Here is a 17,683-nt window from a genome sequence, read left to right on the forward strand (position 1 = left end):
TGAAAACTATTTTTTTCACATGGATTTTGAATAATGACAATAAATAAGCTTAATCTAAAAATATTGTTCATTTTTAAAAGAAGAGAGAACTCTTCTCAATTTCAGCAGACTGTTCACCATGAGGCGAAATGCTGCCCTCCACACTGGTCTAATCCAGAACTATGTAACTATAGTTTTATTTTTTTAATCGCGTTAATTTTTGTGTGATTAATTAATCGAAATTAATGCATTAATGTCCCAGCCCTAAAAAACATATCACTTACACGGCCATTGACAGCTTTTATTTGGCTGATTCTGGTACAAAGTCATCTGAAAGACACTACCCCCACCGCAACTCAATACATGCAATGTCATGTGGAGCCAACTCATTATGCATGTGTAACTGAGGTCATCTGCGCCAGTGCAACACTTGGGGCTCGAACCAGCGTCCTACCAGTCCACGCTCCAGTTCGGACATGGCAGATGGCAGTCACTGCACAATACGGCTGAGCTAGAGGTCCAGACAGATAGCTCAGCGCTACCAATGCTGTGTGAGGCTTCAGGAGGGAGGTTTGCTGGCATCCTACCACGGAACACTTCTAGTTTACATCCGTTACACATGTAAGGCTGGAGCCTACCCGTCCCGAACCAGCCACGCTATCATCGCCATGGGCAGCAGTGTATGGCATTTTAGCTTGGTTAGGCCCCTACCTCCAATAGCTGAGTTTGCGGTGAGGTTGAGGCTTCAAGATTGGGTCTGGACTGGATAGCGCTGGATGACTTACAGTGGTGACCTGACGGTAGTGAGGTGTAAGTAGGGAGGATGAGAGCTTATCATATGACATTAGTAAACAGCAGACAGGGAATCCACTTCTTTCTTCTCTCCACAAGAAACTACATGAACATTTCATTCACCATATCACTTGCATTTTACCCTTCACTCCTGACCTTACATAATGCATCTGCACGACTGGACATAACCTATATCACCACTGATAACAGTGCCCTATCGTTAGGCCACGGCAGGACCTGATAACACATTGTGTGTGTACTGTGTCTGTGTGTGTATGTGTGTATGCGCGTGTGTGTGTGTGTGTGTGTGTGTGTGTGTGTGTGTGTGTGCGTGCGTGTCAATGTCTATGTATAGTTTAACTGCACATTGGAGAAGGAATGGCGCCCGAAAGGGACCTGTGTGGCGGGAGGATACCATGCTCAGGGTACCTCAGTCATGGAGGAGGATGGGGGAGAGCACTCGAGAATTACTCTCCCTACCAACCTGCTGAGTCAGGAGTCAAACCGGAAACTTTTGGGATACAAGGATCGGGTGTCTGGACTTGTGTTGGATGACCTTTGTTGCGCACAGGGCTGGACTGGTAATCTGGCATACAGGGCATTTTCCCGGTGGGCCGTCAGTCCTCAGGGGGCGATGCTGTTGTTGTTTTTTTTGTTTTTGTTTTATGTTTGTTTGTTTTTTCCTTAGAGACCAACCAATGGGTTCGTATTTAGTATCGCCAGTTGACCTGAATAGGCAGAAAGGCAGGGCCCACTGGTGAGTCAGTTCTGCGCCGCTAATTATGAGGGTTCCTGTAATCCAAAAGTGCCCAGGCCTTATTTCTCCCCCAGTCCAACCCTGACTCTGACCCGCCCGGAGAGAGGCCAATATTACCCTGTGTTTGTCTTTGTTTGTTTGTTTTTTCCTTAGAGACCAACCAATGGGTTCGTATTTAGTATCGCCAGTTGACCTGAATAGGCAGAAAGGCAGGGCACCGTGTGAGAGGCTGGTCTATGTCAAAAATGCCCAGGCTGTGTTTCGGACCCAGTCCAGCCCTGATTAGCACACATTACATTACAGGTAGCGGATGCCTTTTTTTATTCAAAGTGACTCACAGCTACTTTTAGGTACAGGGTATTGGTTACTGACCCTGGAGCTATGTGGGATTAGGTACCTTGCTTAAGGGCACTTTAGCCATGGCTGACGGTGCTGGTAAGGGTGGGATTTGAACCTGCCACCTTCTGAACTTAAGACCAGCGCTCTAACCATTGAGCCATGGCTGCCCCATAGATCACAGACATTGAGTATGAAAATGAAGGCCATGTTAGAATATGAATGGGATGAGGGGTAGAGGAGGAGGCACTGACAGGGGGGGTTAAAGGAGGTGATGGTGGTGGGGGGGGGCATGACAGAGGGAGAGACCACCTGTGTGCCTTGTGCCCTAACCAGAGTGCAAGACATCATACGGCACCCTAAACGGTAAACGTCGCCGCCGACCAAAGCACAGGAAGTTTTTGATGAGGTGTCATCATGTCTCCTCAGATCGCCCATGAACACAGCCTGAGCCGCCACTCAAGTCACATCAATGACAAACAGCTGCCTCTCTCTCTCTGCCTATAACCGATGGCTGGCTGTCTGTCACAAGGCAACGTGTGACCTTTCAGTTTTCACACTGTCCCCCCGCTGAGATATATAGACTAGATGTCACGTATGTGAGGAGGGGTAGCAGTGTTATTGTCGCGCCCGCGTGGTTTGAACCACAGCAGTGGCTGAACAGAGAGTCACCCATGAGCTCTACATGTGGAAAAGTAACACATTGAGGTAGACTTGTTTTGTTTACGCTCTGCGTTTACGCTCTGCAGATGACTGCCCTGTATCTCTTCTGCTGCACATGGGAAATGCAGAAAGCTAATGTGTCATTCGTTCGTTGTGGCCTTCAACATCAGTGGTTGCACCTTTGTCCTAACTCAGCAAGTTGGTGTGTGTGTGTGTGTGTGTGTGTGTGTGTGTGTGTGTGTGTGTGTGTGTGTGTGTGTGTGTGTGTGTGTGTGTGTGTGTGTGTGTGTGTGTGTGTGTGTGTGTGTGTGTGTGTGTGTGTGTTTGATATAGTGTGTGTCTGTGTGATTGCAGGTGTGCGTGTGTGTGTGCGCAACTGTGCGTGCATGTACGTAAATGCATGGGTGTATAAGTCTGTACGTCAGTTTGTGTGTGTTTGTGTTTGTGTGTGTGTGTGTGTGTGTGTGTGTGTGTGTGTGTGTGTGTGTGTGTGTGTGTGTGTGTGTGTGTGTGTGTGTGTGTGTGTGTGTGTGTGTGTGTGTGTGTGACTGCAATTGTATGCTAGTGCCTGTGTGTGTTTGCTTGCGTGCCCCCCAGGGTGTACTCTGAAGGGCTTCACAGTCCTGAAAGTGCCGACAGGGTTTGCAGGGAATTTTGGGGGGACAGTGCCATCACCTGCCAGACACCGCACACTTTTCCTCTGTGTGTGTGTGTGTGTGTGTGTGTGTGTGTGTGTGTGTGTGTGTGTGTGTGTGTGTGTGTGTGTGTGTGTGTGTGTGTGTGTGTGTGTGTGTGCGTGTGCGCGCACCTCTCCTCTGCATTTGTGTGTGTGTGTGTGTGTGTGTGTGTGTGTGTGTGTGTGGGTGTGGATGTGGGTGGGTGGGTGTGTGTGTGTGTGTGTGTGCACGCACCTCTCCTCTCCTCTCCTCTGTGTTTGTGTGTGTGTGTGTGTGTTTGTGTGTGTGTGTGCGCACCTCTCCTCTGTGTGTGTGTGTTTGTGTGTGTGTGTGTGTGTGTGTGTGTGTGTGTGTGTGTGTGTGTGTGTGTGTGTGTGTGTGTGTGTGCGCACCTCTCCTCTGCGTGTGTGTGTGTGTTTCTGTGTGTGTGTGTGTGTGTGTGTGTGTGTGTGTGTGTGTGTGTGTGTGTGTGTGTGTGTGTGTGTGTGTGTGTGTGTGTGTGTGTGTGCGCGTGCACCTCTTCTCTGCGTGTGTGTGTCTGTGTCTGTGTGTGTGTGTGTGTGTGTGTGCATGCGTGCACCTCTCCTCTGCGTTTGACTTTTTCCATCTGACACCATAACAGGAGGGGGGCGACACACGGGAGAATTTAATAACGACACGTCGTGGCCCTCTCGTCAGGGGGGTGGCACTGCCGAGGCCTGCATGGGCTCTGGGCCCTGACCTGGGCTGGACTGGTCTTCTGGCATAGCGGGCATTTCCCGGTGGGCCCCGCACCCTCGTGGGCCCCTATTTTCAGAAATGTATTAAAAAAAGGGCTTTTTTTACATTTCTGAAAATAGGGGCCCACGACGGTGCGGGGCCCAAGAGGGTGCGGGGCCCACTGATGAGTCAGTTCTGCGCCACTAATTATGAGGGGTCCTGTAATCCAAAAGTGCCCAGGCCCTATTTCTCCCCCAGTCCAGCCCTGACTCTGACCCGCCCGGAGAGAGGCCAATATTACCCTGACAGCGGGTCGCCGTGGACCTGGCAGAGGGAAGGTTAACAAAGTTAAACCCTCTTATTGCACGCTTCGCTGGCCAGGCCAACTGTGTCTCCCCTGCCCAGCCTAGCCCAGCTCAGACCAGCCCAGCCCAGCCCCGATCCAACTGTCTGTGGATGGACATGTAGGATGGACCCATGCATAGAGGGATGGATGGATGGATGGATGGATGGATAGATAGAGTAATAGAGAGTAGTATAATGTATTAATCCTGAGGCAAATTAAGGTGTCCAGTAGCATACATACATAGATGGATGAATAGATGGACGGATAGATGGACGGATGGATAGAAGGATAGATGGATGGATGGATGAATGGATGATCCACACAGTGATTATTGTCAATGTCTTACATGTTTAGTTTAGATGCACATTGGAGACTGGTCAAATGCAATTTCAAACTTCTGTGCTAACCCTGTTACACAGATTTTTGACAATAAAGTACACTTGACTTAACTTGATTGGGTGGACGGAGGGATGGCTGGATGGATGGACGGATGGAGAGAGGGAGAGAGGGAGGGAGGGAGAGAGGGATAGGTGTATGGATGAAAGAGTTGGTTGGCTCCCGCCCGTGTCCAAATGCTGGCCTACCAGGTGCTCCACAGCACCTCGTGAGGGCTGGGTTAAGTGCTCGTGGTGAAGTCACTGATTCCATAATCAGGAAGGTGAGAGGGACCAGATGGTGTGGGGAGGGGGCAAGAAACTGCTGTTCCTATGAAATGAAAACAAACAAAACAACTTTATGTGAATTATGAGTAAATGTAAATAGAGCAGTGAGAATGCTTATAATGATAATATAATTGTATATTGTATTTCGTAATAATAATATAGACGGCTTGACTGGGGAGGGCATTTGAAAGAATAAAAATGAAATTGGACTTCACAGGTGCAGTTTTTGTTTTGGCACAGTATAACTCCACACAAGCGGAGCAGATGGGCCTTTAGATCCAATATTTTACGCTGAGCTGAGGACGTCACAGTGGAGAGGCTGCCACCTTTGGAGAACGAGACCTGTTCTTGGACACTTCCATATTCACCATTAAAATCAACATTTATTTAATTATTATTATTATTATTATTATTATTATTATTATTATTATTATTACCCTACTACTTTAGTTGTTAGTATATTAAGCCTTTCAAAACACCCAAGGTCACTTAACATGATATCAGTGTAGGTGTGTAAGTATGTAGGTAGGCTATGTGCTTGTGGACACTAGAAGCCAAAAGCCTCCAAAAAGAGATGGGTTTTAAGGTGTGGTTTCTTTGTAGTATCGACTAATTTTTCAGTAGTATTAGTATACCTATTTTCTAGTGGTGGATGCCAGGGGCGGTTCTACCACTGGGCAAGGTCGGGCAATTGCCCGGGGCCCCGAACTTTCAGGGGCCCCGACGTTACCCAGATCAATTCCACGTGGAATGAGTTTTCAGGCTCTCGGGGCCCTAAACTACAGCACGGGGCCCCCTGGTACAAAGTAGCGGGTCTTACCCGACTTGCATGTCTGCACTCAGTACAAGTTGAAGGCTCTCGCGCTTTATACATAATTGAAATGATATTGAAAATCTGCATTTGTATATATAGCCAGTGCCACACTTCAGCACGACGGTGGGACTTAAATTTGAACTCAACATTATGCCACAAGAAAATGAATAGTAGGCTAGGCCTACTTTTAGCAACTGTAGGTCACATGGGTGGTAGAATTATACAAATAAATGTTTCAAATACAAATGTAGACCATAAAAGAACGATATTTATGTGGATTTTCTTTGATTTATTTTTGTACATTGCGGCCTTGCATTGTGGGATACATTATACCGGTAATAGCCTAATACAGTCTGGCTGTTTGGAGAGAGCGCCAGTTGCATCGGCAATGTTCTACCGTTATTTAATGTTAGCCAGCCCCAGAGAGCTGATTCGGCCCTGACGCGTGGGAGCTTGTCCTTTCATGATAATAATAAGCCACAATAAGTCATGGTTGTCAGTGAAAACTCAGTCGTTTGCCTATGTTGTAGCATGCCTTCTTGACCTTGTTTATGGATGTAGGCAGAACATGATTTGTGCATCTTGATAAAAAGTCCGTGTTACAAATTGCCCTGCGTTACTTTGTGCTACGCACTCCTCTACTTCAGAGACAGAATTGTAAAATAACCAAGTCACTTCAATCGCCAGTGCTAGCATGAACATAATGGATATTCAGAAGATATGTTGTACAGAAGCTACAAAGAAGGCACGGTAGGGGTTTATTCCTTTCAATCATTATGTCCGCCGCAGCACAATTTTGATACTGTATCATGTCATAGGCCTACTTCACGCATTGTTGTCATTCGGTGTAACTATTAGGCTAGTGACAATGGCCTCAAAATTTTGAGACACCCCAACCGGAGGTAGAACAAAACCCAATAATGTTTTTCCTCATCTCTAAGGTGTCCCATACATGAAAATGATTCTTGGCCAAAGTGATTTTAATGCTAAGCCTAAAAATTTTACACATTTCCATATGCACCTCCAAACAAAAAAAGCACCAAAAATATGACTTCTCCGTATGGGAGTAGATATATAAAAAATCATGCAGAAAATTACCAGAAGCTCTGAGAGCTTTGAAAATTGGTATGCTTGTGCCCAGGGTCTACCGGCACCAGATAGAACTGGTTGAATTTGACCATCTTGATGTATGAGGGAGATATAGGCATTTAATCACACACCTAAAATAGGCGGAAAATGAAAAAAGTGATATTTATACAGAATGTCATCATTTACATTGTGGTTGCTTTGTCAGGGAATGTCCTATGCACACATATGACAGCTTGGTGGAAAGATGAGATTGTGCTGAATCCAGCAATACCTCATATGTATATATTTTCTGAATATTAAAGATGGCATATGTTCAATGTATGTGCCCAGAATGAAAAAAATCGAAAAGGAGTTACAGGACCTATTTCAATGCACTTTAGTGGTGACAGGAATGCTCACAATTGTATTACAGTATATTACTTCAAATAAACTTATTATTAGTGTGTGGTGCTATAGATTATGCTTGAATGAAGAATCAGATTAGGGTGAAAATATATTTATCACTAGTGTATATATATATATAATTTCTTGCACATTGTTAAGCTGGAAAATGCAGTGACTCCACCTACTTCCAATGCCTTCCAATTAGCTCATCAGAGTATTGCATCACTCCTTTAGATATGGTAGATATGATAGAGGAAGGTGAAATAGAGTGGATGTTATTCAGTTTGTTCAGAGATCTTTTGTCTTCCACGGAGTGAAGCTCTCCAGTTCTCCCATGAAAGAGTCAGCTTTATATATAGGCCTATATAAATATATATCTTGCATCTGTAGGCTATAATAAAGCTGGAAAAGGTGAGATTGTGCTGAATCTAACATTACCTCATATGTATATATATATATTCTCAACATTGATGATGGTACATCGTTCAATATATGATGTGTCCACCAGTCCATTCCATAGATATAAAAGTTCAAAGGCTGGTTAATTATTAACCGTAGTGGTGCTCTGTAGCCTAGTATATATTTAAGTATAATATTATTAACCAACACAACTCAGTGAGGGAACTATATGGTATAAGGATATTTGTTCTTAAAACTTCCTTACAATAATATAGCGTACCAGAGATACACTGCACCAACATACCAATAATGTGTACAGGTATGGTAATGGCATTGATAAACCTAAATCAATAAAATCGATGAATCAATCAAAGTACATCATGATACAAAATTGTCATTCAATGTCCTAATGATTAGAGAAAGAGAAAAGAGAAGAAAGAATGCATTGTGTACTATACTGTATCACTAAAGGCAGATGAGAATAAAGCTTTTCACATTTCTTTTTAAAACAAGATACTATCGGGGCCGTTCTAATTTGGACAGGAAGCTGGTTCCAGCATTTTGCAGAATGACTAAATGCCATCTCACCCTGTGTAGATCTAGCCAGTAGCCTACAGGGAATTTAAGTTCATTACATTTCCCTGACTCTTTTATCCAATGGCTACATTCAGTGTGTGTGGAAAATACAGAGTGTAAGCTTATACTGTATATAGGGTTATAAGAGTTGAGCATGAAGATAAATACTCTTAGAAGATATGTGTATTCACAAGCTTCTTAAAAGTTGAGGGGGATGACCAAACTCTTGTATCAGCTGGTAACTTGTCAGACCATTGGGATTACCTTGTCAGAGGCCAAGGCCAGACTGTTGGTGTTACAGTATTGCGAAGGAACATTAGTCAAGTCAAGTCAAGTCAAGTCAAGTTTATTGTCAATTTCTTTACATGCACTGGTCATACAAAGAATTTGAAATTGCGTTTCTTGCTCTCCCATGCAGACATAGACTAATCTAGGTAAGGACATAGACAGTATAGACATAGACAGTACTCATACATGGACATAGACAGTATGGACGTAGACATTGCTCATACAGACATTTAAAGTGCAAGACTGGACAACAGAAGACTTGTAGAGAACATACATTAAGAGGAGGTATTTTGTTGTTCTTTTTCTAAAAGTCCTTTATAGCGTTCTGACATAGTAATAGTAGCATTTGAAGAAATAAATAATTAAAAAAGGTTTTTATTAAATACACCAGCAGCAGTATGTGTGTGTGTGTGTGTGTGTTTGTATGTGTTTTGTGTGCGTGTGTGTGTGTGTGTGTGTGTGTGTGTGTGTGTGTGTTTAGTGCAGGTAGAAAGTGCGGTGTGCGTCTGTGTGTGTGTACCTGTGTATGTGTGTGTGTGTGTGTGTGTGTATGTGTGTGAGTATGAGTTGTTACATTTTAGTGCAGGCTCAGATAAAATGAAACAGTTCCTTCCAGGAGAGAATTGCACTAGTCAAGGTACAGAACCTGAGTGGCATATTGGGTCAGGTACAGTCTGATTTCCTGTATATTGAACAGTGCAAAAGAGCATCAGTAATTTGGCAGTGTATTCAGAAATGATGGGCAGTCATAAATAATACCACCCAGGTTTATGTAGCGTTTTCTGGGGTAACAGTGGTTGACCTCATGTCCTGCTTGATATAATGGCAGATGATGGTGGTGTTGCTTCATCCATGTGGCCAGGTCTGAGAGACAGGCAGATAGACACATAGACATCGCAAAAAGGTGGAGCCAAGACAATGCATTAGGCAGGGATGTCAAACTCAGGCCCGGGGGGCAAATTTGGCCAGCAGAGCCATTTTATTCAGCCCACGAGATCATTTCAAATGTGTATTACAGTTGGCACATACACCATTAATGTATAGCGTAACACTACTTGAACATGAAATTTGCTGTATCACAGGATGCACAGACACATTTGAAAAGACAAATATGATGGGAAAGAGTGTATGTGAACTTTAACTATTAGTATAAAGTGCATGTATGCACAATTTTAGTCCATTTTTCAAAATAATTGTTGAGTTCAGCCTGCGACTTGGTTCCAGATTTTGATTTTGACCCTCAGTCAATTTGAGTTTGACTCCCCTGCATTAGAGCACCCTAATTTTCCCAGTTATTTATTGTCATTCAAGTTGTAGATATTGAATGCATAGCTTGAGATGGTACAAAGGTAATTAGACATCTAGAGGTGAAGAGACGTTCTGAAACGTTTGATCAGTAGTGCACACGCAGAAACTATGGAGTATTTCGCTGGACAGACAGGTGTTTATCATCAACATAGCAGGGAGCAGGGTGAGTGGACAACATTGCCCAGTGAGATGAGATAAAGATGGCAAAGAGAGGGGGACCTAGCACAGAACCTTGGTACCCCTGAGAGGATTTGAGTTGAGGGGTCTTGACCATGGCACATTAAAGGAATGCACAGTTGTGGTCTGTACCACCGATGCCTTGTTCCCAATTAATTGTATTAAGCCTACATTTAGCAAATGCACCAGGATAGATAACGTCATTACTCTTCTGACTTGCACTTTGGTTGGCCCTTTCTTCCAGGTCCAGCCAGAGCATTTGCTTAGCTGTAGAATATGATGCGGTTGCTGGATTGAAGTCTAGTGTATTTGACACACTGTTATTTCCCTTAGTTTAACAAACATACCATAGCTTTAACTTTCCTCCTCTTTGCCAAAAATGATTTGCCAAAATTATATTGAAATTATATTGAAATTATATGAAAATAAAACGATCTGCAACCGAATGAAGAAAAGTGTGAGACATCATAGTTCTTTACTTTGTCAATCCAGCCATAGGGATTAGTCATCAGATGACGTGAAATGTCACCAGTAGGCTACAGATATGGTGCTTTATAACTTCACTAACATTTAATGGCAGAAAGTGGGTTAATCCATTTTTTAATTAAAGCTATGAACAAATAATTCACTGAATTCAATTCACTAACATGTGACATGATGGTATCAAGCCACACATGAGTGATGTCAGGTAATGCCTGAGTGAACGATGAAGAAGCTATGCATGGATCTATGACCTTTTGAATTCACTATTCAATATGTTTGCTATTCCCCTCCCTGTTTATTACAGTAGGCTCATGAAATAAAAGGCCTTTGCTTCCTGCTGTCAGGCTTTGGTAATACACATAACACTTGTATGTAAACATAAACTCATTGCTCCTTCCAGGAGCAGTCTTTATTGGAGTCACACTACCACCACCCAGCACCTCCTCCCTCCCTCCCTCCTCTCTATAACCACAGCAGGCCTGGTTAAAGCCCATTAACTGGATAGGTCATCACCAAGACTGCTAAAGACCTGTGCTGCTGAAGTGGCTGAGCTACTGGAATATTTATTCAGCCCGAGTGTACATCTTAGTAAGGCACCAACTCTGAACACATTATGCCTTATCCCGGTCCCCAAAAAGCCACATCCAAAAGAGATAAACGACTTAAATCGAGTGGCCCTCCCCTCCCACAGCATGAAGACAATGCTGTTACATATGCAGTAAGTCATGCACTGGATCTAGTACAGTTTTCATACCAGGAGAAGGATGGAGTGGATGATGCCATCACATACCTATTGCACAGGACATAGAGTCATGTTCCTTTACCTTTCCAGCGCTTTCTAGAACATCCAAAACTCAATTGGGAGAGAGGCTCCTGGGTCTGGATGCCCTCGTAGTGTACTTGATCAGGGACTACCTAACAGAGTGGCCACAGTTTGTCAAACTGAAAGATTGCCTCTTGGACACTGTAGTATCTGGTACTAAAGCAGCCTAGGGAACTGTGCTCCCTCCTCTCCTGTTCACTTTGTACACATCGGACTAAACGTATTTACAACACAGGCACATGCCACAGACGTTCTTGGATGATAATGCAATTGTATGCTGTATTAAGGCAGGAGGGGAATACAGGAGTACAGGGCTTTGTGCAGTGGTGTAATGCACCTACTACTCAACACTAAGACCAAGCAGATGAAGGTGGACTTTTGGAGGTCTAAGCCCGCTCTGCAATCAGTCTCCATTGAGGTTGATGAAGTGGAGATTGTAAGTATTTCAGGGTATAACAAGACAATAAACTGGACCGGTCAGCCAAAGATGCAGTTTACAAAAAAGTACAGTGTTGGCTGTACTTGTCTGCTATAAACTCCTTAATATGTTCTATGAGACTGTGGAAGCCAGTATGTGTCCTTTTCTATGCAGTGGTGTGCTGGGGAGGGAGCACAATGAAGAGGGGGTATTGGGTGTCTTGAAAGACTGACAAGGAAAGCTGGCTCTTTCATAGGAGTGGAGAGCTTCACTTCGTGGAAGATAAAAGATCTCTGAACAAACTGATTAACATCCACTCTATTTCCCCTTCCTCTATCATACCTACCTGAAAGGAGTGATGCAATATTCTGATGAGCTAGTTGCAAGGCATTGGACGTAGGTGGAGTCACTGCATTTTACAGCTTAACAATACCTACAGATGTGCAAGAAATGATATACTGTATACGTGTATATATATACACTAGTGATAAATGTATTTTCACCCTAATCTGATTCTTCTTTCAAGCATAATCTATAGCACCACACACTAATAATAAGTTTGTTTGAAGTAATATACTGTAATACAATTGTGAGCATTCCTGTCACCACTAAAGTGCATTGAAATAGGTCCTGTAACTCCTTTTCGATTGTTTTCATTCTGGTCACCTCATACATTGGACGATATACCATCTTTAATATTCGTAGAATATATACATATGAGATATTTCTGGATTCAGCACAATCTCACCTTTCCATCAAGATATCATATGTGTGCATATGACATACTCTGACAAAGCAATTACAATGTAAATGATGACATTCGGTATAAATATCACTTTTTTTCATTTTCCGCCTGTTTTAGGTGTGTGATTAAATGCCTATATCTCCCTCATACATCAAGATGGTCAAATTCAACCACTTCTATCTGGTGCAGGTAGCCCCTGGGCACAAGCATACCAATTCTCAAAGCTCTCAGACCTTCTGGTAATTTTCTGCATGATTTTTTATACATCTACTCCCATACGGAGAAGTCATATTTTTGGTGCTTTTTTTGTTTGGAGGTGCATATGGAAATGTGTAAAATTTTTAGGCTTAGCATTAAAATCACTTTGGCCAAGAATCATTTTCATGTATGGGACACCTTAGAGATGAGGAAAAACATTATTGGGTTTTGTTCTACCTCCGGTTGGGGTATCTCGAAAACGAAGGCCTTTTTGGGCCCATTGTCACTAGCCTAATAGTCAAAAGTTGAGAGCTCTAATGTCGGTTCGCTGCATTTATTTCTGGTTAGCATGACGGTTTGGCTATTGTGTAGTCTGGCTGTTATATCACGTCACGAAGCTGGGTCACTTCAGAGTTGTGAGCGATATAGTTATTACAAGTTAGAACTAGAGAGGGGACTTGTTAACTATTCAACAGATGTGTGCACGCGCAGTTGGCGCAAGGTGCCTGTTGTTCCTCGTTTGTTGCCTAATTTCGGTTTCTGAAACACAATAGTTTCTACTTCAGTCACCGTTTCCTCTGTATTGGGTGTTCACTGGCGAGTGCAGTGTGCGTTATGGTGCACCGTGGTGTGTCGACTCGTGACTGTGTTTTCATCGGTGTGTTGTGCTGTGATCTATGTTTTAGTTCAAGGGGCGCATCACCATTTTTTTTTTAAGTTTTCTTTTGTAATCAACCCTCTACCGCGAATTGTCTGATTCTATCTTCTTTTCTCATTTATGGAACGAGTGTGGGTCTATCCTGGCTATTTCTCACGTGTTGCAGGCTGAATGCTCACATCAACAGCATAACTAAATCATTTGTCACCTTAAGAAGAAATTAAGCTCTGCTTTTATTACCTGCAGAGATGGCTATTGTTATAGCCTGCCCTTACAGGCATTCCCCAAAAGTCACTCAGGCAGGTGAAACTTATCCACATGTTGCTGCTAGAATTCTAAATAGCAAAAGAGATCACAACACTCCAGTATTTGGTCATTTCACTGGCTACCAGTGAGGGTTTTTGTTTTGTTTTGAGAATTGAGTTTAAAGCAGTCCTGATAGTCTTTAAGTCACTAAATGCCTTGTGCCCTAAATATAGGCTATTGTGGATGTGCTAGAGCGATATCATCCTTAGATGCCTTAGGTCTTCTCTGGTAGTGTCTAGTGTTAAATCCAGATAGGGTGAAATGGCACAGTCATTATGCTGCCTGCTGGGGCCAGCTAGATGTCCAAATAAGACCTGCCCCAACAGTATGATTTCAAAAGAAATTAAAAACAGCTTTGTTTTCATCTGACTTTGGTGATAGTTATCTACTATCTATAGCAATATATTTTTCTCTCTTCTCTTTCGTTAGCCTACTCTTTAGCACACTGAATGACAGTTGTGTATGATAATGTGCTATATAAATATTGATTGAATGTGGGGCCCACCAAAATAATCTTGCTTATGGGTTCCGTTGTTACGCCACTGCCTGCATACATCATCGATTATTGATTAATCATTTAAAGGGGGCCTCAAAATTGTTTCTTGCCCAGGGCCTCAGATTTTCTAAAACCGCCCCTGGTGGATGCAGGCTACTTATTGGAGACAGGCAATATTTCAGGTAAAATGGCTTGACTGTCAAAAGATCATCCAATTGGCACATATGGCTTTAGCGTCATACCTGGTGCACACACAAAAATACGTCGACTGTCAGTATCACATTAAACTCCCATGTTAGTCAATCTTATTAATTATTTATCATGTCAGTTTGAAGTGTAATGATGAAATAGAAGCAGGGTATGCTTTAAAAATTAAACAATATCATTTTGATAGTTTCAGATTCGCAGGCACCTCTCACTTCCAGGCATTTCTCCACCTGTAAAGTATGAACAGGTACCGATACGCATGGAAGCCGACAGGGGGCAGTTGTCCCAAGCCCAGGGAGATAGGAGGCCCAGATTTGGGTCCTCGTTTTGTATGTATTGTGTGTGTGTGTGTGTGTGTGTGTGTGTGTGTGTGTGTGTGTGTGTGTGTGTGTGTGTGTGTGTGTGTGTGTGTGTGTGTGTGTGTGTGTGTGTGTGTGTGTGTGTGTGTGTGTCAGATGACTTTGCTCCGGGCCCGGACAAAGCTGTACAGTAAGCTGTCAGCGGCCCTACACCGGTACCTATTGCTGTCTTTTTTTGCTGTTCCCCTTTATATATTTGGGTTAAGTGAGCTTGAGCAAACCTCTTGTGACAGGAGAGGTGAGAGATGGCAACGAGAGAGCGAGGGCTACGCTGTCAGAGCCTCTTCGTGATGCTCCTCTCCAGACGTCGCTCGCTCCAGGTAACCCCCTCATCTCTTCGCATCATGCTGAAAACTGATCTCGGTTTAATTAATCCTCTTACAGCGAGTGTATTACACAGAAAACACTCTGTTGTCCCGTGTAGCAGTCAGATGGATAGCACTGCCACGGATCCTTACTATATCACGGCCAACTCTGGTGAAAAACTGCAACTCAAGCCAAATAAATAAGGCAGAGGACTCAGGGGATCGGCCAGCGCAAATTAGCCTGATTATCATCGACTTTCAAATCTCTTCGAGACTTGGTCTGACTAAGAGTATAACAAATTAACATTTCCCAAACGGCATGGTTGACCCGCCTCCCTTGGTTTGCTAATGATGGTTGTTTGCTTCCCGATAAAAAGTGGGAGGAGTTCCTGATTTTTCGGGAGCTCAGAAAGTACTTGCATTGCTTTTGACCTGACCAGTAACAACGCTGAAGGTGTTGCGTCACTAGGAGGGCACGGCCTGGCTACTGCAAATACTAATGCAAGGGGGCCCACCAGACTGCACTATCAGAAGTCTACGCTGTTCATAATGAGTAGCGAGCGATAATCTCTTTAAAAAAAAAGATATTTCTTTGGTCTTTTTGACTATTGATGATAGTATATTGAAGATGGTGACAGGAAGACATTGCGGAGAGAGAGACAGGGAAGGACTGGCAAAGGACCAGGGCCGGGAATCGAACCCGGGGTCGCCGCATATACGGAAGAGTGCCCTACCATTAGGCCACAGTAGGGCCGATTCTTTCATCTAACAGAGGTAAACAGTACACAAGACATACAGTAGAACCCCAGCTCTCCAGCTCTCTACCTGGTCTGCAGGTATTGCCCCCTCGGGCCCCTGTGGCAGTGTGTAAGTGACCCTGGTAGCGGTGCCGTGCCCACCAAGCGAACATGCCCAGGTAGCGGTGGCGTGGCCGTGCCCACCAAGCAAACATGCCCTGGTAGCGATGGTCGTGCCCACCAAGCGAACATGCCCTGATAGTGGTGGCATGGCCGTGCCCTGCCCACCAAGCGAACATGCCCTGGTAGCGGTGGCGTGGCCGTGCCCACCAAGCGAACATGCCCTGGTAGCGGTGGCGTGGCCGTGCCCACCAAGCGAACATGCCCTGGTAGCGGTGGCATGGCCGTGCCCTGCCCACCAAGCGAACATGCCCTGGTAGCGGTGGCGTGGCCGTGCCCTGCCCACCAAGCGAACATGCCCTCTAAAGAGGAGCAGCTTTTGTTTATCTGTCTTGGCTGCTCCGCTGGTCTCGCTGGTGCTGGAGCCCGGGCCGGGCGCCCCGGCGGTGTCAGGAAGCATTTCCTCTGAAGCAAGTGAGGGGGCTGCCACAGCGCGGCAATCTGGACCCGCTTCTCAGGCAGAGCAAAAGCCTTTGACACCGCGGTTTTTAATTAAAATTACATTATGAGTAATCAGCCGGAAGAGCAGGAGGGGTGAGGGGTGGGGGCCGTGGAAGAGAGGGGGAGGAAGTGGGGGGGAGAAGGAGGAGGACAGGGGAGGCCACAACGGGTGGATGGATGGCACTGCTGCGTGCGTGCGTACGAGCGTGCATGCGTGCACAAGTGTGTGCATGTGTGTGTGTGTGTGTGTGTGCGTGTGTGTGTGTGTGTGTGTGTGAGAGAGAGAGAGAGAGAGAGGCAGTCAGACAGACAGACAGACAGACAGATAGACAGAGAGAGAGGGAGTGAGAGAGAGAGGAGAGGAGTTGAAGTGAACTGTATTTCTGTGTATATCTGTTGAGTGGCGTCAAACGTTTTGATTTCACAACATGTAGGCTACGTTGATATTTTTGAAAACGCATTGATTTTGACCTTCTGTTACACGTAAACAAAGTTTTAGAATGTGTAAAAGGGTTTCAAAAACATCCCTTAGGGGGCTAAAACGCTAAAATGGCTAAAATGGAGGGTTTATTTTTATTTTTATCCACATGTCGTGTTTACACGTAAACAGATAGAAAAAAAATCTGCGTCCAAGAATTTCTTCCATGCGGCACCTGCCGTGGCCACTGGATTACTATGCTGGCGACCCAGTTTCCATTCCAGCCCGGGTCATATGCTGATCCTCCCCCATCCTCTCCCTATCTCACTCGCTACCTGTCACCATCTCCAACTGTCATATCAAACAAAGGCGACAACCCCAATAAAAAGACAGTATGTATTAAAAAAACAGCTCTTGCCATGTATTGGTTAGTGTGATAATCTGCTATAAATCCCAGGAAAACATTTTTCAAATTAACCAATATACCAGACAGGGCTGGACTGGCCATCTGGCATAGCGGGTATTTCCTGGTGGGCCCCGCACCCCCGTGAGCCCCTATTTCCAGAAATGAGTGATTTTTTACATAATCTCTTGCTCTGCTTTACTGATGTCTACTCTAGGCTGTATAGTTTTACATTTCTGTCAAACAGAGAGAATAGAGAGCAGAAAGACTTTTTTAAATTAATTTCCGAAGGAAATTAAAGGAAAGGAATAGAGTAGATTTAGCCAAGGCTGGACCGGCGGAGAAATAGGGCCTGGACACTTTTTAATTAAATTAATTCATTTTTAACTGCTTTTTTAAAAAAAAAAAACATTTCTGAAAATAGGGGCCTACCAGGGTGCGGGGGGCCCACCAGCAAATGCCACCTATGCCAGGTCCAGCCCTGAGGAAAGGAACAGAGTACATTTAGCAACAGATAAAGCAGCACATTAAAAACAACAATGAGAGCCTTTCCCATTAGT

This window comes from Engraulis encrasicolus, chromosome 5 (assembly GCF_034702125.1).
Source record: "Engraulis encrasicolus isolate BLACKSEA-1 chromosome 5, IST_EnEncr_1.0, whole genome shotgun sequence".
NCBI lineage: Eukaryota > Metazoa > Chordata > Actinopteri > Clupeiformes > Engraulidae > Engraulis > Engraulis encrasicolus.